Here is a 27,576-nt window from a genome sequence, read left to right as displayed (position 1 = left end):
GAGAAATGCGTGTGGGGGAAAGAATATAAGGTGCGATGCGCATAGGACTGTGGAAAAGTTTGTGAAATAAAGATAGGCTGGCAATCCGACGACGGAGCAATAAGGGGGATAATCCGGATGCTGTTTTTAAGGAGGAAACGCTGATTTCATAAGAATACGATGAATGAATAAAACGAGCGGCGCGATTTTGAACAGATTCGAGGGCACTAATGAGGTAAGCTTGATGAGGATTCCAAATGGGCGATGCAAATTCTAGTTTGGACCTGACGAATGATTTGAAGGCTAATAACTTTACGTGTTTGGGAGCATGATGAAGATGGCGCTTTAAGAAACCTAACGTCCTGTTAGCTGACGATATTGTTAGTGACATGCATACTCCAAGAAAGATCGCTACAAATTGTTATGCCTAAATACTTATATGATGGAACTAGCTGCACGGGAACTTCAGAGATTACGTAAGGAAAAACAAGAGGGTTACGGCGACGGTTAATAGACAAAAGATTACACTTACGTGGGTTAAGTTCCCTTAGCCACTCGTTACACCAGTCTTGAACAGCATTAAGATCGTTTTGAAGAGATGATTGGTCAGCGGTGGTGAGAATAGCACGATACAGTACACAGTCGTCACCAAACATACGTATGTTAGATGTTACGTTTGAGGGCAGATCATTAATTTATATTAGAAAGAGTAGCTGGCCGAGCACAGACCCCTGGGGGACGCCTGACGTTACTAAGAGTGAGTTAGAGTTCACATTGTTAACGGAGACAAACTGAGAACGATTAGTTAAGAACTCTTCAATCCACTTCAATATATCGGGGTGTAAATTTAATCGGGAAAGTTTTATCAGTAGGCGTTTATGAGGTACTTTATCAAAAGCTTTAGCGAAATCTAAAATAATGACATCAGTTTGTAGGTTAGAATCAAGGTTAGCATGCAGGTCATGAATGAATGTAGAAAGTTGGGTCTCGCAGGAGTAACCTCGGCGAAAACCGTGCTGAGCAGGATGGAAAAAATCGTTGGAATCAAGAAATGCCATGATGTGGGTATAGATAACATGTTTCATGATTTTACAAGGGATACTAGTTAGCGAGATGGGACGGTAATTTAGCGGTGAGTTCTTGTTACCTGATTTGTAGACTGGAACAACCTTCCCATGTTTCCATTCTTTGGGCAGTTGACCTGTGAGGAGTGACTGAGTGAATAACAAGCACAACAGGGATGAACATATATCTTTGGCGTTAATCAGTATTTTGGTACTGATATTGTCAATTCCAGCCGAGGATGAAAGTTTATTGTTTAAAAGTTTAATGTTTAATGTTTAAAAGAGGATGAAAGTTTGTCTCTCTATGGAAAGCGCGCCTGACACCTCTCCTTCTAGCCACCCTACCATAGTGGAGGGCTGCGGAGCAATTTCGACCACCTACTCGCGCAGACATCTCACAGCACACTGACGCCTCTCCGTATTGCCTCCATCGAAATGCAGCCGCCGGCGGTTGGGTTCGAGCCCGGGTACTCTGCCCAGAAAGCCGATGAACTTTGATGCGTTTAACGGAACGCTGGTTGAGTTCGATGCAACGCTCGGTCGCCTCCAGCCACGGAGCAAGCTTCCAGCCAGTTTTCACCCCACATTTGGTTCTGCAGCGTTGAAACCCTCAAATGTTTTTCTTTGTCGACACTTCAGCTCAAAATATTTGATGGCAAATTAATTTTAGCTTGTAAAGTTGCTTTCCCCAATGCACCTTTTCACAAAATTGCGTTGCTTGCAATACCCTGCCGGGGTGGCGCAGTGGTTACGGCGCTAGACCACTGTTCCCAAGACCGCGGGATCGATTTCCGGCGATGGGGGCGAAAAGCAAAGGGGCCCGTGTGTTGTGCGATGTCAGTGCACGTTAAAGAACACTAGGTGGTCTAAATTTCCGGAGACCTCCACTACGGCGTCTCATAGCCTGAGTCGCTTTGGGACGGTAAACCCCACAAACCAACCAGCAAATATAGAAGCCGCCTGTCTGTTTTACGCCGTAGAATCATTTAGCGTTATTTCGGCGCAATACAACGCCTACCGAATCCATTATAAAAATGTGCATTGTGAGAAACCAACTTTACGAGCTAAAAATTCGCATTTCTGACTGTCTTTTTTTAGTAATCGGTTGCCATTAAAGCAAATGTAAATCAGGACTCTGTACTACCTTTACAGCGTTTAAGTTCTTCCCCAATTTCTTTTTTGCCTGTGAAAACAAAAGGTGGTGTTTGTGGTGAAAACATTGCAAGACGTCAGAGTCTTAAGTGAGTAAATCTTAATGACAGGTCGGTTCTTGGCTACGTTTTTTGGCCGGAAGCTGGTGCTTCCCAATGGCTTCCAAAGCACAATCCGTCAACCGTTTTTAAACGGCCGCGTCAGAGCTATATGCGCCAACCCTGCATCAGTGTTCGACTTTGTCAAAGTTTGTTGCTGGAGCTCCAGCAATGCCATCTATTTCATTGATTTTGCACTGCTATTACAACTTACTTACAACCTTCGCTATATCCTGTATATTTACTGATTATACCAGGTATTCAATTTTATAATCTGTGCATCACAACACGACGGATTGTTTGAAACCAACTGAAACGCTCTGCGACAAACGGTTCGCCCGTAATGGAAGTCTAACTGGAGCTCCTCGGAGTGAAGGTTTTGAGGCGGAAAGGTGATTGGTGCGATTCCCTAACATATTTTGGGCTTAATGTGATCAGGAATTTTATCCTCCGGAACTTTCAAGTCATTTTACACACTTCAAACATTCTGCTTCAAAGGGGAAAAGTCATTCCCAATACACAGGCAGCGCCTTGTACTATGTGAATTGTACACTAATAGTGCGAATTGAACTTATATATCTTGCAACGTATAACTGCGCACAAACGGATGTGGTAATTCAAGATAAAACAATAGACGAAACAATGCAAATTCCAGCTCTTTGCAATAAAAGCTCTGGGTAAAATCAATCATGAAATAATGTCTGGCTATCGCAATGCCATTCATGAAAGGATAAATGATTTTAATGAAGCTGACTTTCAGAATGCCATCCGTATAACCAGTGATGATTTGATGTCCCTGCTTGAATTTTATCTTGACTCCACAGTCATCGATTTTAACCAGGGGTTTGATTTTCAGTAACCTGGATTTTGCATTGGTTCGTCTTTTGGCATTATTTTCACTGACACATATTTTGCTCTTGAATTAACAAGCGTATTTGTTTGTAGTTAAGCCGGATGGTCTTTTAGTTTTGTTAATAAATATTTACTTGTCGTTGAAGGGACCACATCTTCTAACTTTAACGGAGCGGTTTCTCATGTTCTTAGCGTTTTTAGAGCCAATTCTTAAGGTCTTACCTTCACTTGAGAACTACCTCAAGTGTGGAAAACCGATTTTCAGGACTTTCAATTTGACTTCTTTAGTAAGGATCTTATATGCTGGGTGTACAAACCCATATCCAGGAATAGCTTCATGGCGTCCAGCAGTGCCCATTCCAGACTGGTGAAACGAATTGCCATTACATGCCTACACGCCGCTCTGTCGAAATAACTCAAACACTGCATGCAGGCTGGCTTCGATAACCAGCTTTAGAGACTGGACAATGCTGGATAACCGTGGTTCTTGGTAACAGCTGCGTGCGAACATTTGCTGAAAAAATCCAAACTCATTTCCAACGATGAGCTGCCACGTAAATTAAATGATAAGGAGTCTGTGGCAGTATTTCCGTCCATGCACAAATTAGCGCTCAACATCAAGAAGACAGGCGGTTGATATGAAGTAAACGTGGAGTTTTCAGCTCCATGTAAGCTAGCAAAGGTTTCCGCCATGATAACCAGATGACCCCTAAAATGCCCAATAAAGCATGAGCTTCGATTTGCTGAGTACCAGTATGAAGGAATCTATCAGATATAGTAGGGTTTGTCTACATTCCGACCTAAAAATAAGCCTATAGATTATCCCATTCAACTCCGGTTTAACGATACCCTGATTGAATCTGTAACCTCCTGTAAATTCCTGGGAGTATTTTTCCGTAGTGACCTAGGCTGGGGTGACCATGTAAATTATGTTCGCCTGCAGGTAGCTCGATCAGTTGGTGTGATCAAGCGTATCAGACAGCTGTTGCCCTTGCAGATAAAAAAACAGTTGTATTTTGCCCTAATTTATTCTCAATTGGTGTACTGTAATCTAATATGGGGGACTTGCAACAAAACTTGTTCAGACAGACTATTTTCTTTGCAAAAAAGAGCTTTACGCACTTGTTCCACAAACCCTACAAACGGCGACCAGTCATTTCACACCCAACATATTCTTCCATTCCCTGTGTGCCATCAGTATTCTGTTGCTGCACATATCTTTCATAAAATTAAACAAGACATCACATCATTTAGAAATACATATCTGAACAGAAATACCGCTACAGTCTACGTGTTACCTCTCTTGTTTCCACTCGCGCCCGGACTAACTACGGCACCCAACATACAGATACCCAAATTAGTATAGTATGCAATGCCTATCCTTCAATAATTGATGATGCTATAAACAGTAAAACTATTTTTCAATTTAAAAAGAAAATGAAGTTGCTTTTTTCCACTTCTTAGGAATGCACCAAATCTATGTGACTTGTAGTGCTTGTCGTATATTATTTTGTTTACATTTTGTGTTGCGAATTGTAGCGTTACTGATGTACATACCTTGTTTACGATGCCACTGTTCTTATATAATTTCTTAAAATGCCAAATATAATCTATGAGATTTTTTTTTTTTCATTGGTTATGTTTTGTTTTGTTTTTCTTGGTGAAACTTACCTTGACCTTGTCCATCCTTCTGCCATTGATGTGTGACCCGGGGTGAGGCCTCGTCAGGAAGAATGCCATCAGCTTCTTCCTTTTGCCTCTTCCCGTGGGCATGTTCTGTGTACATGTTTCATGTCCGAATAAACTTATTATTATTATTATTATTATTATTATTATTATAGTCAGACTGGCCTTTGTTTAAACGAGAAAGCGCGCGAGCACAAACGGTCAGCAAAAATAAAAAAAAAGTAAGAAGAAACCTCCCGGATCACTGCAAAAAAATGCAAATGTTAAAAATCCTTGCTGGAAGGCGCAAAATTTATCGGCGAAGGCAAAGAGCGAGCTGAAAGTGTAAAAATTGAGGCTTTTCACATACGGAAAGCCGGGCCAGCAGGTTTAACGCGTCGCCGCTGAAACTCTGTGAGCAGGACTTTTCTTTTTTTGACGGCTATGTGTAAATCGTGAGTATCAGTCATTTGATCGTGTTCATGTTTTCTTTTTCTTCATGCCTTGTTCTAGCTGTGACGGTCATGTGTATTTTCTGACCATCAGACATATTGTTTCTTTTTTTCTTAGTGCCTTGTTCTGGCAGTTTTATACGCACTTCGTTTCGAATATCATGAACCTGTATTTTGTTCTCTGTAGTGCTTTATTCCAGGTATGCACAGGTGTCTCTAAAGTGGTGTACTACGCAATAAACGCAGTTGGCAGTAGGCGCTCTTTCTGTCCTTTTTCTTTCCTGTGTTGTGTACTTTGCGTCGTTCCAATGTATAGCATGAACCAACTAGCCCTACAGCAAGCACTTCAGCAGTTTGTCTAAGCCCGCAAATACACCTTTCATTTCAATCCACTCCTTACTTCACACGGTGTGTGATGTCTTCGTTCTTATTGACATTTAGCCGAGTCCCAGCGTCCTTGGTTTCACCTGATATGGGGCTCGAATTCAAGTCGCCAGACAAGGTGATTACATTTTCAAGAGATGCTGCTGGTGGCAAAGGTCTAGGTCCTTTGCTCTTCAGTTTATTTCCTTGATTTATTTAGTTCGTTATGTCATCTTTTTCTCTAAATTGAAACTTTCACATCTTCCGCTATTGAATGTCCATTTATGTGCTTCGGTTGCTAGTTTCCGGTACTGCGAGCTGCAAGAAAAACTTGTACACGCTGTAGCTTCATCCTTCAAATAAGCCGACAGCGTTAACGGCTGCCCTCTGCAGCTCCCCGTGCGAATCTTTTTTGGCGTAGATGGATATAGCAAAATGCATGCACTCTCTTAATAGATACATTTGTGCCTCAATTTTATGACGCATACTCACTAGCTTGCAGTTTTAACCTGTCACATTAGGCTCAAGGCTAGTGGACAGAAATGTTAGGCCCAGCTTTAACCAAGGCTAGAACGTATTGGCAAGGCACTGAGGTAGCGTGTCTGAATCTGAACCCAAGGGTAGCATAGCGTTTTATTCCCGTCTGCTGCCGACTCCTGCAGACTCCGCCATCTCGTGCGGTCTGGTGACAACCCAGCAATCAATAGGTATCCGACAATGTAACCTGTCAAGAAAATAGGTTTTTATGTTCACGCTGACAATTCTGATGCCGTGATTTCTGCAGAATCGGACCCGTTACACTGTTGCGTTAAAATTGTTTCGGGATGAATTTCTCGAAGATGTGTAAAAGTATACACATATCGAATTAACGCAGTTGGCAGCGGCCGGCCTCAACCTCCTCTCGCCTTTTCCTGTACTGTTATCGGTCTACCCCTCTTGTCCGAACTCACCCTTTACCAATAGCTTCTTTTACTACTCGGCTACTCACAAGTCGCAATTCTAGATCCTCTCTTTTCTCTTTCTATAGCCAGTGGACTTGAATGACTTGGCGTTGAAGTAAACAATACATTGTACAAGTCGTTCAGCCTTTTGAGATGTTCGAGCTGAAATTGTGGGCTTATTAAATCTGATACTACTACTACTTGACTATATTTTGAATTCTCCAATATCAACCAGTAGCTACCAAAGGCTGTTGCTAAGATTTTTATATATGAATTTCACTGTGCATTTTTTCAAAACCATGAGCGTAGAGATTGTGGTCTGATACTGCCGGTAGATATATTTACAAAAGACAGTTGCACAATATTCCATATGTTGTGGATACTGGCTTCGAAGATGTAAGCAGTATGTATGGAAGGTAAAGAAATCATCATCAAGCAGGATATTTAAAGAGCTCGCTAAAACGAAACGAAGCTTCCTGCGTTTAGGGCTGAGATTCTTATCTAATGTTCTCTGTGAAGCATTCGCAATGCGTGGTCACGAAGTATAGTCGCCCTTCAAATTAGCTAAGCAAAACAAGGTTTAATCACTTTGACCCAACAAGCGTAACCGCTTGAAATAATACTACTGCGGTACGACACTACGCGATTAACTGAGCTAAATTGTCTCAATTTTCCGCACCAGATAGAGCACAAGTTTTACCTTATAGTCACCAATTTTTTTTTTTCTCCACCCATCGCACACCTGGTGTTTCAGCCTTCGGTACATATGATAGAAAACTTCCAGCTGCAAGTCGGGAGAGCGCCGTCGGGAGTGCGCATTCTCCCTTGCTTGTGGCAGCAATGCATAGGCCCGCCAAAATGTGAGTCTCTCTTGGTGATAGAACTGTGCTCTTTGATTTAGCGCAATCCATAGTTAGTAACTGGCTTTAATATGTATGTCCATTTAATTTGTGTTCCTCCTCTTTCTACTTTTTGAACAGCAGACGCGCATAAAAAAAGTAACGGACGTTGGTCGTCATCTCGCAGTCTTCAATTTTTTTAATGCGAAAGCACTACTTAGTTATTTTTTAAAACAAATTTCTGTCCGCAGAAAGTGTCTGAAAACGTGTCCGCAGACCGTGTCCATAGAACGTGTACGCAGAACGTGTCCACAAACTCGTGTCCGCAGCAGTTGTGAGTAACTGAGAAGTGATAGAGGTGCGAGTGGTGTCAATGAATAGAGGGTGACGAAATGTTGTGTTCGAAATAATAATTAGGCCAATAAGTTATTTAGGTAAATAATTACAATAACTGGTTCACAGGACAGGACAGGCGCATTATCTGCCACACGTGTTCTGTGGACACCTGAACCACGCTGTAAGGGAAGGGAGGAAGGCGGGAGTGAAAGCGGAAAGAGATAAAGGTATGCCGTAGTGAATATGACCTCAAGGATGTGACGTCACGCAACCGGAAGTAGAGCTTAAAAAGGGCATAGGAAGGAATTGGCGCGCAATTTGAGAGTACCAAATACTAAAATAGGCAAAGGAGGCTTACTCCAAGACCTTCTCTGTGGCCACGGCGCAGGAGAGCCGGCAAGGAGACCCCCCTCCTGGCTGAGCCACTGCCCCGAGGTCCATGTCGGTGTAAATAAAGTCTTTTCACTCACTCACTCACTCACTCACTCACTCACTCACTCACTCACTCACTCACTCACTCACTCACTCACTCACTCACTCACTCACTCACTCACTCACTCACTCACTCACTCACTCACTCACTCACTCACTCACTCACTCACTCACTCACTCACTCACTCACTCACTCACTCACTCACTCACTCACTCACTCACTCACTCACTCACTCACTCACTCACTCACTCACTCAAACAAGAAGTGATTTATTGTGAGGTAGAGGACGTGACGTCACACAACCAGAATTAGAGCCGAAAAAAGGCATAGGAAGAGATTGGCGCGCAATTTGAAAGTACTAAAATGGGCAAACAAAAAATGAATTAAGTAACTAGAAGAAATCAACAGCAGCATCCCTGCTTTCGCATTACTCCAATGCAGATTCCGCAGTGCTCTGTAATTATTTTTATTACGCTGTAACCCACACCAGGCTAGACCTTTTAGAGTAAAGCCTTGTGAGTGACGCTGTTGGGCGAAATTACTTTCCCATGAAACATTTACCTATTTAAATGGCTTTGAGCTATATCACAAAATGTGTCAGAGGCAATGGGAGTAGGAAGAGACAAGCGAAGAAAGGAGACAGGCCATAAAAAATGAAGATTCCGCTTGGAGCACCCAAGAAAAGGAGCAGGCATATACACCACAGCCTTGAAAATGATTAGATATGCAGCAGCTCACCAGGATGGAGTATATAGCGAGAGGATAGCCGAAGTGTGTGAGAATGCCTGTAAGACGAATTGAGCTGTCCGACGGAAGCTTTATAAATGCGCGGGGTGGTTTATCTACAAATCTGTAGGCCATTTTTTTTTTTTGTTTTCCATTGCAGCTCTTCAGAAAGCAGTGTTACTGCGGCGTCTCCATTTCCGCCTGCTCTTGCATTCCTTCTTGCTTGCATTCCTTCTTGCATTCCATTTTGCTATGAGCAAGAAGAGAAAAAATGAACATGGGAGAAAAGTCAAAAAGAAAAATAAACTGGATTAGGTAGTCTAAACAGCCGACTACGCAAAATGCCAAGAAGCAATTCTAGCCTGGCGATATCATGGGCTTATGTGCTCCATGCAGCAGCGATCAGGCAAAAGACAAGTTCAAGCGTGGGCTAGAGGTCTGGGGCTCCCCCTCAACCGTTGATCGCTTTGTTGTATTATTGGCAGTATCTTATTTCGCTGCCTTTTTTCACTGTGAACCACGGTCTTTATTAGGCATACATGCGGGCCACTTTTTTTCAATATAAATTTCCTGGCCCAGTTCATTTCTTCTTTGTTAACTCGCTTCGCGGTGAGAATTCGTTCAGTTCTAAATGCCCGTTATTTTAATATAAAGAATACTCGAACACATTTTACGTCTGCGATAGTGTAAATGTAGGCGGCCATTATCAATTAGGATTATACAGAATCATACATTCCCCTGCATGCCCAAATTGCCCAGAACACTATGCAAACTTGGAGCATTGCATCTTCGCCCTCCAATCTCCTCACTTTCCACACCCTCCTCCCCCAACGTGGCGGGCTTGGTTAGCCTCTGACCAGCTGCGAGATCAGTTGGCCTTGGTGACCCTGGCCCAGGACATTCTTAACGCTTAATGCAATGCGTTAAATAAAGTTGTTTCCTCCTCCCCTCCTCCCACACATATCCGCATTCATCTGCTCGCTCGCTTTGATTTAAGTGTACGAAAAAATGCTAGTTTGTTGAACTGTTAAGGAGAAGTAGCAAACCAAAGGGCTATACGCTTAGCCACGTAAAGAGCGGGTAAGTATTTGTGTTTGGATACCACTAGCTTGCTCCATTTTCAAACGTGCTGCGCCTTTTATTCTGATGTTTCCACGTGTACATTCTTTGCCAAAGTAGATAAGCAAGGGAGTTTGTGTTCTATCTTTGTGACGGATTATTTGTACACTTTTTAAAATGTAAACATACGCAACATTCAGAGAACATTCTGTCTAACGTTTTAAGAAATTTGCGGCCTTAGCTATACTCTAATGGCTCCAGTGTGCCCCTCAAACGCAAACCTCTCCGCCGGGGCTGCCCACTGGTTGGGGTGCTTGACTACTACTGCGCCCAAGGAAGCGGGATTGAATATCGAGCGCGACGGCCCCTTTAGATGGAAGCAGTAAGCCAGGCGCTCGTGTGCTGTGTGATATCTTTGCACGTTAAAAAACCAAAGCGGTCGAAATTCCTGGAGTTTTCCACGATAGGGCGTCTCTCATAGCCTTAGTCGCTTTGGGACCATTACACCCCGTAAACTAAAACAAACCGGAAGCGAAGTTCGCTTCTATTTTTCGCAACAAGACTGACTAGTAGCTTTAGCGCGAAAGCTCTAAGTGTTCCATTTTCCAAAATGTTTCGCGTTGGCATTAGCGGCGCTGTGAGCGAAAAACCACGAGGTTGCCCCTGGCAAAAGGAATTGGCAGATAACTTTCCCGGGTAGTTACTGGTCGGCATGTGTGCAACGTTATAAGACCTCATGACATACGACTCAGTTGGGAGCAGTTGTCACCTTGAATAGCTTATATTGAGTAAGTAGGTTAAGAATTAAATGGGGCGCCTTGGGTCCTGTGGATGCCTCGCCCAGGCTAGAAAATATAAACGGCTTGGTTGGAAAAGGGCTTTATAATTATCGTCACGCGTTGCGGACGCTCAGTAATACAGCCGAATCAGCATATGTGAGATAATTAGGCACAGCGTAATTATTATTGATTAAGCAACCAGAGAAGTGCATTGAAGCGAAGAAGGGTCTGCAAGAAGTGCCGCAGATAGTAATTCCCTTTTTGTCTGACTTCGACTAAGCTAATAACGCATGAGTACCATAAAAAAAAAAATATTTATCCGCTCAGGTCGTTTATATGTCAAACATTTTTGTCACATCAGTGCTAGCATCACGAATATTTACACAAACATATTTATTAACGTCTTTCGTGGTGGTGATATTGCCGTAGGAAACAAACAGGCAAGCGCAGCACTGAAATCAGCTCTTTATACGCCTGCCTTCACCTGCAAATAACTAAGCAATTCGCCGATGACGAACGCGGCACACGTGACCGTTTGTCGAAGAACTACGAATCGCCGCTGTACTCTTAACCTCGAAATTCTTACTTTAGAAAGTAGAAATACAGAGTAGAAGTACTCTGGTACGTTGATAACTCATATTTAATGCTATTACAGTTGCGCTTGTATCGGACAGCCTTGCAATGCAAGAAAAAAAGTGGGACGTCTACCAAAACAAAAACATCCTCTATTTCACCTGCGGCTGGGAGTTCTAACAGTTGGGCAGCAGTTTCTTTTTAAAATCTTTACGACCCCCTGGAGAGTATGAGCGTGCCTTGAAAAGAGGATGAAATAATAAACTTGTCATCGGCAAGGTAACTTTCGCCAATGTTTGGGAGAACACAGGAGGTATAAATGATAAAATTGCCAGTAGTTTGTCGATACAGGAGAAGGCACACTATTTTAAAGCTAACACAGCGAAAAAAAAAAAATGAAAATTTGGCCTTCCTTTGCTTTGCGTTTTGCCGCTTTCTGGCTTAAAAAATCACACTAAGGAATAATGAAGCCAGACATGATAGTAACAAGCTTCGCGTATTAGATATCACTCGTAATGTCAGGTAAAGCAGCTAAACTGCTACGTTTTGTAATACTTTGGTAGAAAGTTTTCGCAGTGATTATTAAGCAGTGAACTTTAAAAGTTAGTTTTCGTCAGCAGGAATAGAGAAAAAACAATGGTTAAACAATGAACTCGCACAATATGAGATGACTGCCTGAATAAAAATGCCCACACCTAAAAAGGGCAGAGACGTCAAACTTTTTGTATGTTTATCTGTACTGTAAATACATTAGTGAGCATGAATCACCCCAAAAGATCGGCCTACAAAAGTAAATGAAACTGAAAACGAATTTGTTGTGCTGCAGAGTTTCGCTTTCAGTTTCTGGTTGCCGAATGACGCTGACACGTCACATTTGTCTACAATATCATGTAAAACCCTTGAAAACTACTTAAAACACTTCTTTTTTCACTTCAACGTTTTCCGGCTTCCGGAGTACCTTAATGTAAGAGTCTGCGAGATGTAACTCTCGAAAGCAGCGAATATATCGCAGGTTTGGTTTGCGTCAGGAAATCTGATCGTCACTGTGACGTCCTACCTTTGGTGGGTAATTTGAAACCGAAAATAAAACAATAAACCTGCAGCTTAACAAATGTTCAGTTACAAATTATTAATTGAAGCCTGGCGAAATATTAGAATTGATTCATTAATGTAAATAAAACATTGTACTTGATGTCCTCGCTCATATTGATCGGCTTTGCCTCATATAAACAGTAGTTGCAGCGATGCACGCTTTACAGGACACTCGAGTGGCTTTATTTAAAGTGGATGCTTGAAGTAATAAAGCTGTGGAGTGACTATATATTTCAACTTTCATTTTGCTTTAAAACTGTGCGTATGAGCTAATAATAATGAGGTTTGGTCTATAGGGTGCAATGATCCAAAGCGACTTAGGCTATAAGAGATGGCGTAGTGGAGGTGTCCGAAAATTTCCACCACTCGGGGTGTTTTATTTTGCACTGATATAAAAAGAGTAATAATAAATATATTGATTGGTTCACAGGAAGGGAAAGGCACAGTATCTGTCACACTTGTTTCTGTGGACACCTGAATCGCGCTGTGAGTTAAGGGAGGAAGGTGGGAGTGAAAGTGGAAAGAGAGAAAGAGGAGTCGTAGTGGAGGGCTACGGGGTAATTTCGACCACCTGGGGATCTTTAACGTGCGCTGACATCGCACAGCACACGAACGCCTTTTCGTTTCGCCTCCATCGATGGTTGGTTGGTTGGTTCGCGCACCGGCTCTGTTTCGATGGAGGCGAAACGAAGAGGGGTTCGTGTGCTGTGGGATGTCAGCGCACGTTAAGGATCCCCAGGTGGTCGAAACTACCCCTTAGCCCTCCACTACGGCTCCTCTTTCTCTCTTTCCACTTTCACTCCCACCTTCCTCCCTTCCCTCACAGCGCGGTTCAGGTGTCCACAGAAACAAGTGTGACAGATACTGCGCCTTTTCCTTCCTGTGAACCAATTAATATTATTATTTATTATTACTCTTTTTATGTCAGTGCATGTTAAAAAACCCCGAGTGGTGGAAATTTGCGGACATCTCCACTACGGCATCTCTCACAGCCTAAGTCACTTTGGATCATTGCACCCTATGGACCAAGCCGCATTATTATTAGCTCATACGCACAGTTTTAAAGCAAAATGAAAGTTGAAATATATAGTGATTCCACAGCTTTAATACTAAAGCATCCACTTCAGATAAAGCCGCTCGAGTGTCCTGTAAAGCGTGCATCGCTGCATCTATAGTTTTTATGAGGCAAATCCGATCAGAATGAGCGAGGACATCAAGTACAATGTTTTAATTACATTGTTTTTCAGATTTGTTAATATGGATGCCATTATATTGACACTAGACTGTGGTAGAGGTATTTCTATTGCCGAATTTAAAGTAAGCAGTTTTGTTTATATGCGCTGGATATCGCTGAATGTCTATGCTGTTAATGGATTTGAAAGTGACAAAAAGCTGCATACGAGAGAGGAATGTAGTTGTAACTTAGTTGGAAATTAAAATTGGTCGCTTGCACTTCTGCTGAATGACATTGTTAAAATTGACTTATATTTATTATTTCTATTTTTATAAACACGTGAACACTATGAACGATGCCTGAAGATCTGTGCCGGTTTAAAAATTTAAAAAGAAAGGAAATGTTAGTGGCTAAAGTAAAATTATAATTACGTTTTGTGGGTGAGAACACCATCATTGCAATTAGACATTAGGTATGAGAAGTCACAAACTGAGTTTCGCGATGAATCTTCTAAACTGAATTACATACATGCGCGAAGTAAGCAGAACGCGAACCGCAATATCAGCTTCAGCTTATCGAAGTATCCCTTGTTGTATACCTGCGGCTGAAGCATTCATTGTGCTCAGGAATTCTAATCACGAGCTTGTGATCTGAAGGTAGAGCCGGCATTATAAAAAAGGTCAGTAAGGTGATAAGAAATTCCTGGAGGGCTGCGAGTTTTTACACGAATGTTTGAACATCAGCTCTGTTGTGAAAGTGCAAAAATTTCTTACAGAAATCTTCTGTTCTTTTTCTCTGCAATGCCCTGGCAACCGTAAGTTAATCCGAACTTATGTAGAGCTTGAGTGATTTCGCTTCAGCACTGACAGGTTAAATCTACATCTACATACGCTGGCTGGCTTGTCCTACACATCTATCCGCCCTCGTCACAGCCTCTTCTCTTCACGGTAGCCACCCCCTGTGTTCCCATAGCAGCTGCCTTAACGTTGGGCTATTCCTCTCTTTTCCTGTAGCCCGTAGTTAAAATCTGCAAGTCGTCGCTTTTCGATCTCTCATTCTTCCACCAATCCCCCACATTAATGCGCCTTCCTCCTCTGTAAAGATAGAGAAGATTTGACTCTTTTCAATTTGCCATCGGCCGACCGTGGCAGGTGTGCTGTGGACACCGGCTCCAACGACGACTGCGCTAAACTGAAGAACGAGCTAATAAGTTACAAAAGAGTTTCAAATTGAGCATGTTGGACAAGCTGTGCGAAGTGTTACGAGAATTTGACTAAGTATATCTTCAAAAAGAGAGAAAATGCAATCCCATGAGCTCATTAGTGCTACCGTTACAAGAAACATAGTAAAGAGAGTAATTCTAAAATTGGGAAAGCTTCCTATCGATAGACTTTGGGCCCTAGTTGCAGGTGTCTGGAAAACATGAGCGTATGCTAGTTTCGGGAAGAGATTTTAAAATGTTTAGGTGGTAACAAAGACACCTATATACGAGTGTCTTTATCTTAGTTCTAGTTCCAACAAGCAAGAAAACAAGAAGTCTAAAAAAGCTGGGGTAGAAGGGAAAGTTATATTAGCGCCAGCGATTACACTATTTGGATAGGTAATATTATTCTGATGAAACACATAGAAAGAGAATTTGGTTCCCAAAGGAAATGAAAAATACAAACAGATCCTAAACGTAGGCACTGGACACAGGAGGCTGACGAAAAGGGTGCTACGTAGGGTGAGGACAACGCAGAGGGCTATAGAACGAAAAATGGTAGGGGTAACATTAAGAGATAGGAAACGTGCAGAGTGGGTCCGATAAATAGCTAAAGTTGCTGACATTCTAGTGGAAAGCAGGAAGAAATTGGCATGGGCAGGATATGCAGTGTGAAGAGAGGATAACCGATGGTCGTTTAGGGTAACAAACTAGATTCCAAGGGCAGGAAACATAGCAGGGGGCGGCAGAACGTTTGGTGGGCGGATGAGGTTAAGAAGTTCGCAGGGGTCAAGTGGATACAGCTAGCATAGCACCGGGCTAATTGGAGAAATATGGGAGAGGCCTTCGTCCTGCAATGGGTATAGTACGGCTGATGATGATAATGATGATAATGGTCCCTGCCACTGATGACAGGTTAGAATAGGTAATAATATTCTTTGGGGAAAATAAGTGACCTTTGGTTCAGCGTAGATCACAAGGAATTCTCGGCTTCAAGTGCAATACTAAGCTGCAAAAATCTTTCGAGCATTCAAATGAACATTTCGAGGAGTAAATGATAGTAATGAAATGATATAAATACTAATCTCTCGTTTATTGTGTGACTGAACCAACAACTTGAGGCAAATGAGCGACGCAGACGTGCATGAAATTATACTTTTTAATTACCAACAATAATCTTTTACACGGCGTGGATCATATTTTTGTGCTATCGCTTTTGAGCACGCAGGTTGCAGTTTGACTTCGACGACGCCGCGGGAGCCGAAAGCGCAAAATGGGTCAGCTTAGATAGACCTAGTTATCGCACTTAAACATCCAAGTCGTCGAGCCTACCCAGAAACTCACACCTCCGAGAAAGTGTTTCTAAAATTGTGCCTTGGCTTAAAGATGTGCTTGGGGAGGCCAGGAACGCAAACGGATATCGTACTGAGCTAAAATGAGATTGGACAGTGAATTTGAGGATATGTGACCATACGGATTGCATAAACTGTGGCCTGTCATGGAGTGACAGATATTATGAAGATAATAACTCAAAGGAGTTGAGATGCTATAGAATCATGTAGATTGTTGACACTAAGAAACATACTAAATACACGTGATCGTGCTGGAACGAGGGTGATCAAATCGGGTACGTTTTTATGAGCACTGATGTGCACTGAACTCAACTTTGGCAGTAATTTTGACAGGATGCCAGATCGAGATATTCACCACAATGGATAGGGTAGCTTTGGATGAGAAAAAAAAATATTTGACTTGCACCGGTGTTCTTTATTATGCCCTCAAGATCTGCATCATACGCTTTTAGAATGGTTTATAAAGAAATGGGGTATTGCAGCTCTAGCTCGTCTTGAAATGATAGTGGGATGCCCGCAATTTCTGGTCTGAACACAGCGTGGCACTTTAGATGGCAGAGGGCAATCGAAGACTGGTGCAGTGAATGCTGGGTGCCTCCCACACTGCGTGCTCTGTATTGAATGCGACAAAATTTGAGAGAAACGGGAGCTTAGGCAGGCTTGGAAGCCGAGTTGTCTAGTGGTAATAAAAGTGCATAGTAATTATGATAGTATCCAGGTCACGATATTTACGGCCGATAAAATTTTGTCTATTAACAAGCGCTCTCTAAAACAGATTTCTGCTTAGAGAGATAGTTGCAATTCGTTCTATATTTTTAGAACTTACCCATTTAGGGCGCTGTGCCGAATTCTCCGTCTTTTTTTCACCCTCATCAGATATTTAGGCTGAATGAGAGGAGGAAACCAGTGTTTAGCCAATTAATTATCAGTGCCTTTTTTTATTCTCTTCTCCTTCCGTGTGTTGTTGCTGAAGGAAGAATCACTTAGCGCACATCTTCATCATATACTGACCGGTTAACCCCCAACTCCGTTTTTGAAGCAGCGCCCCACCAAGAAGCTGGATCGGCGTTCTAGGATTGATCGTCTTTTCGTCGTTAAATAGCACCCTCGTCCCAGATCCCACCATCCGAACTGTACGAGCCTGCTCAGGACACCATTTCACTCGTTTGCGGTTTCTGACACCCGACGGCAATATTTTTGAGGATCATAAGGGTAGGGCCACGGGGGCCAAGTCATGTGGACGTCCGCAGAAAAGGCAGCCAAGAGGTCGCGGGAAAGGGAAGGGTTGATGATCAAGGGAGATCCATAATACGGGCGGCGAAAGCTGCCTTCTGTGCCGCCTGGTTGAAGCGCGCTGTATTGTGGTCGACGTTCGGGGATAAATGAACCTACAATCTGCTCCACTCGATAGCAGGGGTCGCTTTTCTCCGTGACAAAATATTCCGGCTAGAACCGATTTCCCGCTCCCTGCCGGTCTATCTCGAGGCCTCGGCACAGCATGATGTTGTGGGTGTGTGTGTTAAAGCGGAATGATATATAATGAAGGCGCATACACACACGGTAACAAATACGGCAATGCTACACAAGCTTGAAAAACAGCGCTGCGCTTGGAATGAAAGTTGATGCTGAACAATTCCGTATCGATTTCAGAGTAGTGAAATATTTCCCTGCTTTTGGAGGACAAGACGGTATTGTAATCAGAAATAAAAAGCAGAAATAAAGCATTGTGGTTACACTTGCTTTATTAAGGTTCAGAGTTAAGGTCCCAACTTTCTTTTTCACTGTATGTAGCCGCATACTCGCGAGCCGTAGTGTTCAATGAGCGGAAATACCTGGAATAATTCCGTTTAGGTAGAAGCTTGAACAATAATTAGGCCTTATTCGGAGATTTGCGGGACAGACTGATGAAGCATAGCAAAAAAGAAAAAAAAAAAAGCAAATCTTCTGATATCAGCTCTGGGCTTTTCTTTTGTTGAATGCAGCTAAATTAAGTAATGGGCAGGATATTATCGAATAAGGACGCTACAATCTCTTCAAACGTAACTAAATTAGAGCCAAACATCGAAAAAAAAAAATACCAAACGCAGATGGGTGTGGGCGCAGTGATGATTATTTTTATGAAGCATGATTTCGCTTCATCTGGACATAAACATAATTTTAAACATAAGAGCTATGAATAGTTACGCCTTTGCAATCGCTCTATCAGACAAGCAGAATGCAATTTTTTTTTCAGAGTAAAAACACCGTAAAAAGAAAGAAAGAAGAGACGCAGCACGAAAGCAGTATTAGTGTTCGCCGCGTGCCCCTTCATTCTTTGTTTTACGTATTTGCGCTGAAAAAATATGCATTCTATGTAGCAAGACCAACGAACCTATCTTTTTACGTAGAATTAAGCTTTCGTGTTATTATTCTGAATTCAGTGTGCCAAACCTGACTTCATCGAATTTGCCACTCCCGCTGTTATGACGTAGATAGTGCATTTCGATAGATATAGCATACCACTGTTCAACCATTTTCCAGGTTTTATCTCAGTCTGTCCTAGGTCTCGACGGGGCATTTTTAGCAAAAAGCAAAGAGTGGCGAAGAATGAACGCACTGGGAAATAAAAGCAGTACCCGGAAAGCAATGCAAGTCTATTTAGTCTTTTTATCTACTGCCTTCATTAGTGCCCTCAACTTTAAGCAGCAGCATTAAGGTCCCCGTCAGATCGAAACTCCGCTGGCATTACACATAACATTCCCTGTTTGGATGATGACGCAACAGTGCAGGTCGTGTGATCCAGAATTGAACTTCTGTCCCTTCGGTCGCGAGCGGAGTACACTATTGTTACCGTCGAGGACCGTTTTTAACATGAATGCTTTAAAGATGCCCTCGAGCGAAAAATCACGAGTGTGCTTCTGGCAGGTGGTAGTTGGCATGTGACGTCACTTTGAACTGATTCTTCGACTGGTTGTGCTACTTAACGAGGCGACGGGATATCAGAAGGAAGGGAGGGGCTGCCAACCTTGGGTGTTCATTTCAGGTGGGAAGGTGCAATAAGAATCAACCTTCCAGCGCTTTTGGAAGCTGAGATATGCACGCCACTCTTAGACCACGTCGACAAGCTCACACTTCTTGGTTAAAGAGGGGATTTATATGTCGGGTGGTAGCCTGCGCTATCGTGCCATACCCTAGATTAAAGGCAGAACTGAAGAGTGCCCCGTAATTTTTTTCTAACATGGTATGAAGTTTTGTGAAATGAGGACAAATGGGGGAATTCTGCTAGTATGTATTATTACACGATTTAATTGAAGTGGGCGAAGGCGAGCATGTCAGGTGACAATAACTGAAGCATGTAGCAGCAACTCTATAAGGTGACTTGACCTAGTGGTAAAATGAAAAACTGAAAACAGCCGGAGGTCGCTGGGTGAGAACCACGACTTACTTTTTAGGTGCGTAAAAACTTCTGCTGGCCATGGCTAACCCGTTAAACTTTGCAGTGGTAAGTCTATTAGATGAAAAAAAAAACACGTTCGAAACAAGTAAATGCTACTGCACTGCGTCTTAATTAGCCTTCAGTAGGCCGCATAGTTTTTACTCTTGTTTATAATTCCCAGAGCACCAGACAAAATTAATGCTGTGAACTGTTCTAAAAAATGCCTAAAAGAAAAAATAAACTAACATGCTGTTTCCTTTCAGTCCTGTTTAAGCACCGCCAAAAAGATAACTGCAGTGCTTATAGGTAAACAAGCGCCTATTTTCCGCAGCATATCTTCCTACACATATATGAATGAAATAAGTGAATGAGTACAGGGCGTCTTCTTAGTTTTCAACTCAACATTTCTTTTGTTCTGTTTTTTTTTTTTGGTTGAAGAATTGTTCAATTCACGAGAACTCTTTCTGTCTCGTTTGACAGTATTTGAAATGATGATTTACAGCTTGGAAAACAGCGTCCCGCAAGTGAGGTATGACCCAATTTACAAGCTTCGCTCATAACAAAAGCAAAGTGACGCACCCCTTTCTCGGAGGATTTGCAGAGGAATTTTGAAGGCAAGAAAGAGTTTGCTAAAATCTGAAGACCAGCTGCTATCTCCGTTTCTTCCTTATCAGAACGTACTCCCCCCCCCCCCCCCCCCCCCCCTCCTCCCGCTCCCCTTTTCTTAGCTGTGATCTATAACTTGAACAACGAAAATCAAACTAGAATTTAGTATAGAAGACTATTTTTGTCTGTTGTAAATAAAGAACAGCCAATTGTTTTTGCTGTCAAACTCCACAAAATTAAACTTTCATTTATTAAACTTGCGTCTGCGCGTCCTCAGTCATAAAATAACCTTACGGGCACGATTTGTGCAGCACTAGAAAATATGAATAAACGCGCTCAGCACAAAACTTCGTGCAAAATACACGGCACAGACCAGCGACCAAAACTTCGCACTAGGGCAGACCAGGCCCACTCGGATGCGGCATAGACGTAGGCGTCGGTGCCGACGAGTCGCTGTTGACACTTTAGCGTACGCACGTCATGTAAGGCTGAAAAAACCATGCCACTATGACTGGGCACCCTTGCAGGTGCTTGCAACGACGTCGCCACGCGGAGATAGGAACGCGTGAGATAAATGCATCACGGCCGCAGGTGCATGCATGATGCAATCGCACATAATCGGGATGTCAAAGCCCAGCATAGGGGATCACCCCCTTTTTGCCGTTATGTGTCGCGCGCGTTGCACATGGCGCTACCATGACCGACATTTTAAAAGGTCTACGGTGTGCTATGATGAACTGGCGCATCACCACGTGAACTACTGAGCGTTTATGAACACTCAACTAAATGCAGCTTCAATAATTAGACGTCATAATTTATGATAGTTAATTAGAATTGTTTTATAAACACTGCAATTTCCGGCGCATCATAACGGGATATATCGTTCAGTGGCTTATATTGAGTACAACTAGCGGCGATTGATTAATTATACGCCTTAATTTTATTTATTTAGTTGTGATTACAAATTGAACTTTATGCTGCGGCATCGTCCTTTATCATTAGCTAGCTAATGTTTAGTATGCACTTGCTGAACTAATTGTGAGTTATTAACTGTCGATGATTACATTGTGGCAATTAAAATGGCAATTTACTCTATCGCAGCATCAAGTCATATTTTTGCAGAGCTTATATCCAGCTCAGTTGCACTACACTGATTGGAGCTCGTAATTAATCACCGTCAATTATTTACTGTGGCTCAAATAGAATTTTTCGCTTCAACACCAACTCGTATATCGCTGAAGAAGTTTCGACGAGTGTAATCCGAAAATATTTCCATGACACAGCTATCTCTCGATCTTGGGTGTAACCAGAGTTAAACTGTTATATTTTGCTTAATCTATGTGCAGCGTTCAGCATGCAGGTAATTGCGCCTGCTGGAGAGTGTCGGCATTTCGGCACTCTATGCTTGAACTAAATGGGCGGGCTCGATTGTCTGAAATTTAAGTCGAAATGAGGAAATGGTTTATCGCGGCCCGTTGCATAGAGAATAATTTCCATGAGGTTGACGGAAAAATAAATAAGGAACGGTACCCGAAAAAAGAGCTGATGAGAAATATTCTGCATTGAGCCAGAAAATTATTACTTTCCGCGTCACCCCGAACACTTTTTTTTATATCTATGTTGATTTTCACCGCAAGACAGTTATTACGTGTCACTTGTAAAATAGGAACGTTTGCTCAGAAGCCGTACACATCATCGGGATGGAAACTTTCTAACATTGTTTTGCTAAAATAAGAAAGTCCATTGAAGAGAACCCGCCAGCATCACCATTCTGAGTCGTGGTAGCAGAGGAATATCGAAAACTATATATTCAATCCTTCACGTCGGCGACGCTCTTCAGCCCCTCTATTTATAAAGGCACGCCTTCCTGCTGCCGAGTATTTACTTTTGAATATTCACTTTCTTTCACTCCCTTTACTCTTTTTTCATTTTCTATTCCTTTAAGCGAGCGGATGAAATGCCATTACGTTCCGCTTGCCTGCGAGTGTAATCTGACCGCTATGTTGTTTTTTTTTTCTTCCGCGTGCAATTCATTCTTCCACGGCAGGTGTTATGAAGAAAAACGATACTTTACCGCTCTGTGAAGAGGGAATCCAGAGAAGAAGCGGGAATTGCTTGCATTTAAACTTTAAGCTGTCGTCTTCGGGCTTTGACGCATTATCACGCATGCTTAGAACTCCGGCAATGCGAGTGCCATTTTATTGGTCTATGCTGAAAGATCAAAGAAGAAAAAACAAACTCTTGGAAAGAAAGACCTTACAAAAGTCAGGCGCCATTGGGAAAGCGCCTGGAAATGCCTGCAGGGCTCACAGAGGCGCGAGGAGTATATCATGACACTTGAAGGTAGCACACCTTATTCGCGGCTGTAAGTATGGAGGAGAGTGCAGGTGGCCACAGACTTATGCACACAGAATGGAGTGAATGGTTTTGAGAACACGAGTATGGGCGCTTATGTTTGCATAATCTGCAAACACAGCTACAGGCTTGTGGAGCCAGTTGCAGGCTATTCTTGTCGTATTGGGAATCTCGCGTATGTTTTAACGCATGAAACTAAATTATGTACTTGGTACTATGATCGCTACGGTTTCTAGCAGCTACGTACAGACAATACGCGTCCGTGATTCTCTAGCAGGCTCAAAAAAGGCACGGACGAACGATTGTGTTAAAACAGTTATCAGCCTGACTACACAAGTACATCAACGGGAGGCTCACACCACGCAAGACAGCAGAGTCAAGAGATCTAGTTCAGAGGACCCACATGTGCGAGGAAGGGTCTTGCTTTTCGCATGTAGTCAAATTCTCGTAAAATATATTCGATTAAGGATTCTCTCCAGAACCGCAAAACGAGTGTTTCCTGTGTTAAAATACCCGCGCTATTCCATAATATGTTCTGCATCTGTGGCAAGATAAGACTATTTGTGCTGGCAACAGCAATATGGTAGAACTTATAGTTGCCTACGCGAAAGAATGTTTTTTTTTTCCTAATGAACTAGCCCGTAGTCCTTCAGTTCCTTCTGTTGGAAAGAAAAATGCTAAATTCATGCCTGTTTCTTCTCTGTTCTCAACGCTGACAAAAGTAAGGAAAATGGTTTGGCACAGTGAACACCCATAACTCAAAATGAACTAACAAAAGGAGCTTGAAAAACACAAAGCAGTAAGCGACTCACAAAGGTTCCGTATGAACGAGAAGGCTGCGGGAGCTAAAAACGATGGCAGCTTGCAGCGCGATTTACAATCGATTCGACGAAGCTGTGTAGAAGGGTCGATTAGCCTATCTATTCCGGAAGGAAGTGTGTACAAGTGGATAAACGGCAGCGTAGACGCAGCAGCTTTTTCGGAATTCTTGAACCGGTAGACTTTGACTGCCATTCATCGCTGCTAATTTTTCTGAAAGCGAGTGGAACCTGTTCTTGGTATTTGTTTCTCAGAAAAAGGCTAGAAGAATGCGTGCAGTTGTTGTTCAGCGACTTGTGGTGCCTTTCATGACAAAGCCTCAAATAGTATTCACCTTGAGTTGCCCGTCACATAACTTGACTTCGGTCATCATCCGATTACAACAAAGAATGCGCAATGTGTAAGGAATGGCTTGCATGCCAGCATGGGTCGTTTAACCTAAAGGTGAACAGCCAGAGTCTACGTTATTTTCGATACTACCGCCAGTCGACGTTTGTGGAGGAAAGTATGGTCAAAGTGGTGTCATACAACTGAGCGCGAACGAATTTGAACAGCAGCTAGCGGCCTCAGGCTTGACCGCAATCGACTTCAGAGATAAATGGCTAAAGCCGCGGTTCTGTTTTGCGCCAAGCCCCGATTGCTGCTTGAGAATCATGCAAAGAAAATGACTCTGATTGCGAAGTGAGCTATGCTTTTATCCCATGAAGATGACGTCGCAGAACTGTTCCAGCATTTAAAAAAGCTATTATACAAAGTTTAATTAGTTGCAGTGTACATTGTTAAACTCACCCGGAGGTTGAAGCCAAACAATTGCCTCGCTGAGATAGGCCTGTGATGACTAAACTGCCTATATCCGTTTCTTTTTTACTTCACTACACTCCCTATTCTCTAGACTTTCCGCCTCCTCCTGCAACTCGCTCACGGCACTCAAGTCAACGCGCGGTTTATGTATTACGTACGAGATTTTCTGTACGCATATTTTCACACGGAATGCTAGTCCATGCGCATTTCCGATTATATCGCCTCCTCCATCGTAGTGTCGGCAATATTGACTACTGTGTTGGCAAACGCGAAGTAAGCGCGATACGCCTCCAGCGTAAATACACCTTTTTCTTCGTTCTTGAACCCATCCGCCGCGAAATGTTTCTGCTATTTCTGCATAATTAGTGGATGCTTGCTTTATCTACGCTTCTCTGTGTCCTACGAAAGTTCCCGCAGAGCCATAGCAAGCATGTTCCTAAATTAAGAGCAAGTTCCCACAGAGCGCCGCTAACATGTGCCGCGCTTAGTGTCTCTAGCGTACGGCGTGCTAGATACCGTCTACTCGTGCCGTGAGGTTCTGCGTGTGTTTCGCACAATCAGTTGAAAAATAGCTTTCCCTTCTAAACGCAATAAATTAAGCCGATGCAACCACATTGGGGTTGGAGTTGGTACATTGTCCGCGTTTATTCCTTCGCGAGGCTGAGCAAACACTGGAGATATTGAAATAATAATGATGTTGTCGCAATTTGCATATGCACAGCTTTCAAAGTAATGCAACAGCATAACGGAAACAAAGTTGAATGTGGGAAGTCATTGGATGTCGGCCGGAAATCGACAATTATTGATTTCGAGACTAGCGATCAGCCAGAAGCCCGCAGTCGTTTCTAAAAGCTAGTGCTCGCCCCTGCATCTTCCTTCCAAACTCGTTTCCTAGATTATAGCAAAACATCGTAAATATTTGGCCATCTTGACCACACAAGAAAGTGGCCGGTATTGTTTAACCCCATTTGAAGAAGATCCAACTACCTGTGGCCCCAATAGCTAATCTCTCAACACCGAATAGAAAGAAAAGAGATTATGCTGAGTTATAAATGCAATGCACACATAAGACAGAATGAACTCCTCTCAGATGATAGGCTTCGCTGAATGTTTGGCGGTGTTATTTATAGTCTTCATTTTCTAGGACTGCATCTTTTATGTCCTTTTCTTTCCTCTAAGCCTGGAAAACCTATGGCACTTTTCTGCACTAAAGATGTTACCGGTCGCATTTCGACACTGAATATATTTTTTTTCAGGAAGCTGTCGGGCGATTTGAGCAGAGCTCATGGCGAGACAACCCTGCACTGCTCCGTCTCCATACCAGAGGCAACTCACAAAGCTGTACGACGCTGCAGTAGCACCTGGGCAAATCGATTGGAATATAGAATACATGCATTCACCGTGTGATATCACTCTTTCCGCGCTCCAGCGGAAATGCTGAGGTGCGCTTTTTAAGTCCAAACAGAGAACTGAGAAAAATTGTGCTCTTGCTACTTCCGGCTCGAACTTCTTCCGCTACCCTCTTGCTTGATTGCAGTCCCTGTGTACATATCGTTGTTCTTGCCGTATTATTTGTGCTTCGACATCGCACATTCTACTGAATCATCGCAATACCTGCATGTGAGGCGCATAAGCCTCATGAGAGCGTAGAAATGAAAGGTAGGCGTTGTATAACCTGGTTATTAACATAACCATGTAAGCCAGCTGTTGTGCGCATGTGTCCGACCGATTTCAAGCTTGTTTTAAGAAGTTCGACGCTCACCTGTAGGCAACGTATATTTCCTTTTTCCGCGCTACCAAGTGTCGAAACTACGAAGGTTTGTAGGTGTAAAAGGATTGCACCTATGCACTCGCCAAAAAAAACAAAAAAAAAAATGCAAAGGCATATGCATTACCAACTGTCATGCAATTTCAGTGCAAAAGCAGTCATTCAGCCTTTCTACCACGAGTAAAAAAATTTTCTTTGTGCCTCAGCCCATTTATTATTTGAGTGTAAAAGCAGTCATTCAGCCCTTCTACCACGAGTAAGAAAAGTATCCTTGTGCCTCAGCCCATTTATCGTAGCAACAGTGTTTTCTTAGAGTGCGCGACCGGCATCCACGAATCGTCATAGCTATCGCCACAGGCGATTAGCGCCTATGTTAAGCTGCAACACGTGCACTCTAGCGCTGTGCACAGCACGTGACGTTGTCGATTACTTCTGCCTGTGCATAAAAGCTTTCGCATGCCCTACTCGTTTGTACAACATTAAAACCTTACGATTAATTTTATTTATACTGCAGGACCCACTTAAAGCGTGTGTAACGAAAAAGGATTGACAAGATGCGTTCACCATGCAGAGGAGTGCAATCAGTGATGTCGAAGCACAAATAAATTTGCACAAGAGTGACATAGGAGGGGTGTTCATAAGATTGGTAATATAAGCGCCATACGTTTAAAAAAGACACAAATGAGGGGCAACAATATCAACTTATGTATCTACTTCATGCAGAATTTAAAAATCAGCTCTATATAGTACTGAGCAGTAGCGCTAGAGCATCATACCGAAATACACATCATCGAGTAATCGAGTAATTGGAAGCACTCTCAGTGCTCCACTCTATGTATTTCAGGAGCAGTCATCCAAAGAAGATTCATGCCGACCTAGTGGTGATATATAGCGATTATACCTCAGCGTATAGGATTGTCATCTAACAGAGCAGGAGGCCCCGTCGACCAAGCCTGGATTGCCAAGAATGAAGTGGCCAGCGAGCAGGTTACCTCCGCTGTCAGATAACTGTCGGATAACCGATGTACAAGCTAATAGTTAACATATGAGGAACAGAGTAATGTGTGCTCAGGCCGAATGCACACCATTCTTAAAAGCAGCTTGCACTTGATTAAAGCTGCGGCATGCTTTCGAAAATCTGCTCTATCAGAATGCGTCGGTTCAGTGAGCACAGGCGACGGTGACTCACTTGCCTCTCCTTAGGTTGCGAATGATTGCACAATCCTCTACACTCACCCGACGTCAGACTTCTGTCTCTTCCTTCCGACTAAGAACACAGTGCGCGAGAGGCATTTACGAGACGACGAGGAACTGATTGCTCGAGTGTATGCTCTTTCTGATCGTTCGTAATGAAGAGGTCATTTTGTTTTTGTTAAGAAAGCTTGCTATAAGACATTTTATATAAAAAAAAAACTTATGTAAATTATTTTCCTTAAGGAACTGGAGGAGCCTCCTGCTCTCATCGTTGTTTGTGAGCCATTTGGAGAAGTCCTCTTCCCTTGTTGCGGTTAGTCCTACTTCCTGCAGGATATGTGTTCTTGATGCCCTTGTTCCTGCACAAGTCTAGAACAATCGTGTGCGCCAGCTACTGCATGAAACTTCCACGCATGTTTCATTTCTGTACCAGCGACTGTTACTTTCGGATCACTCCAGTGACACGTGCTTGCATGCTTTTAATGCGC

This window comes from Amblyomma maculatum, chromosome 4 (assembly GCF_055883805.1).
Source record: "Amblyomma maculatum isolate TAMU_Amacu chromosome 4, ASM5588380v1, whole genome shotgun sequence".
NCBI classification, from domain to species: Eukaryota; Metazoa; Arthropoda; class Arachnida; order Ixodida; family Ixodidae; genus Amblyomma; species Amblyomma maculatum.
Note: the sequence above shows the minus strand (reverse complement) of the source record.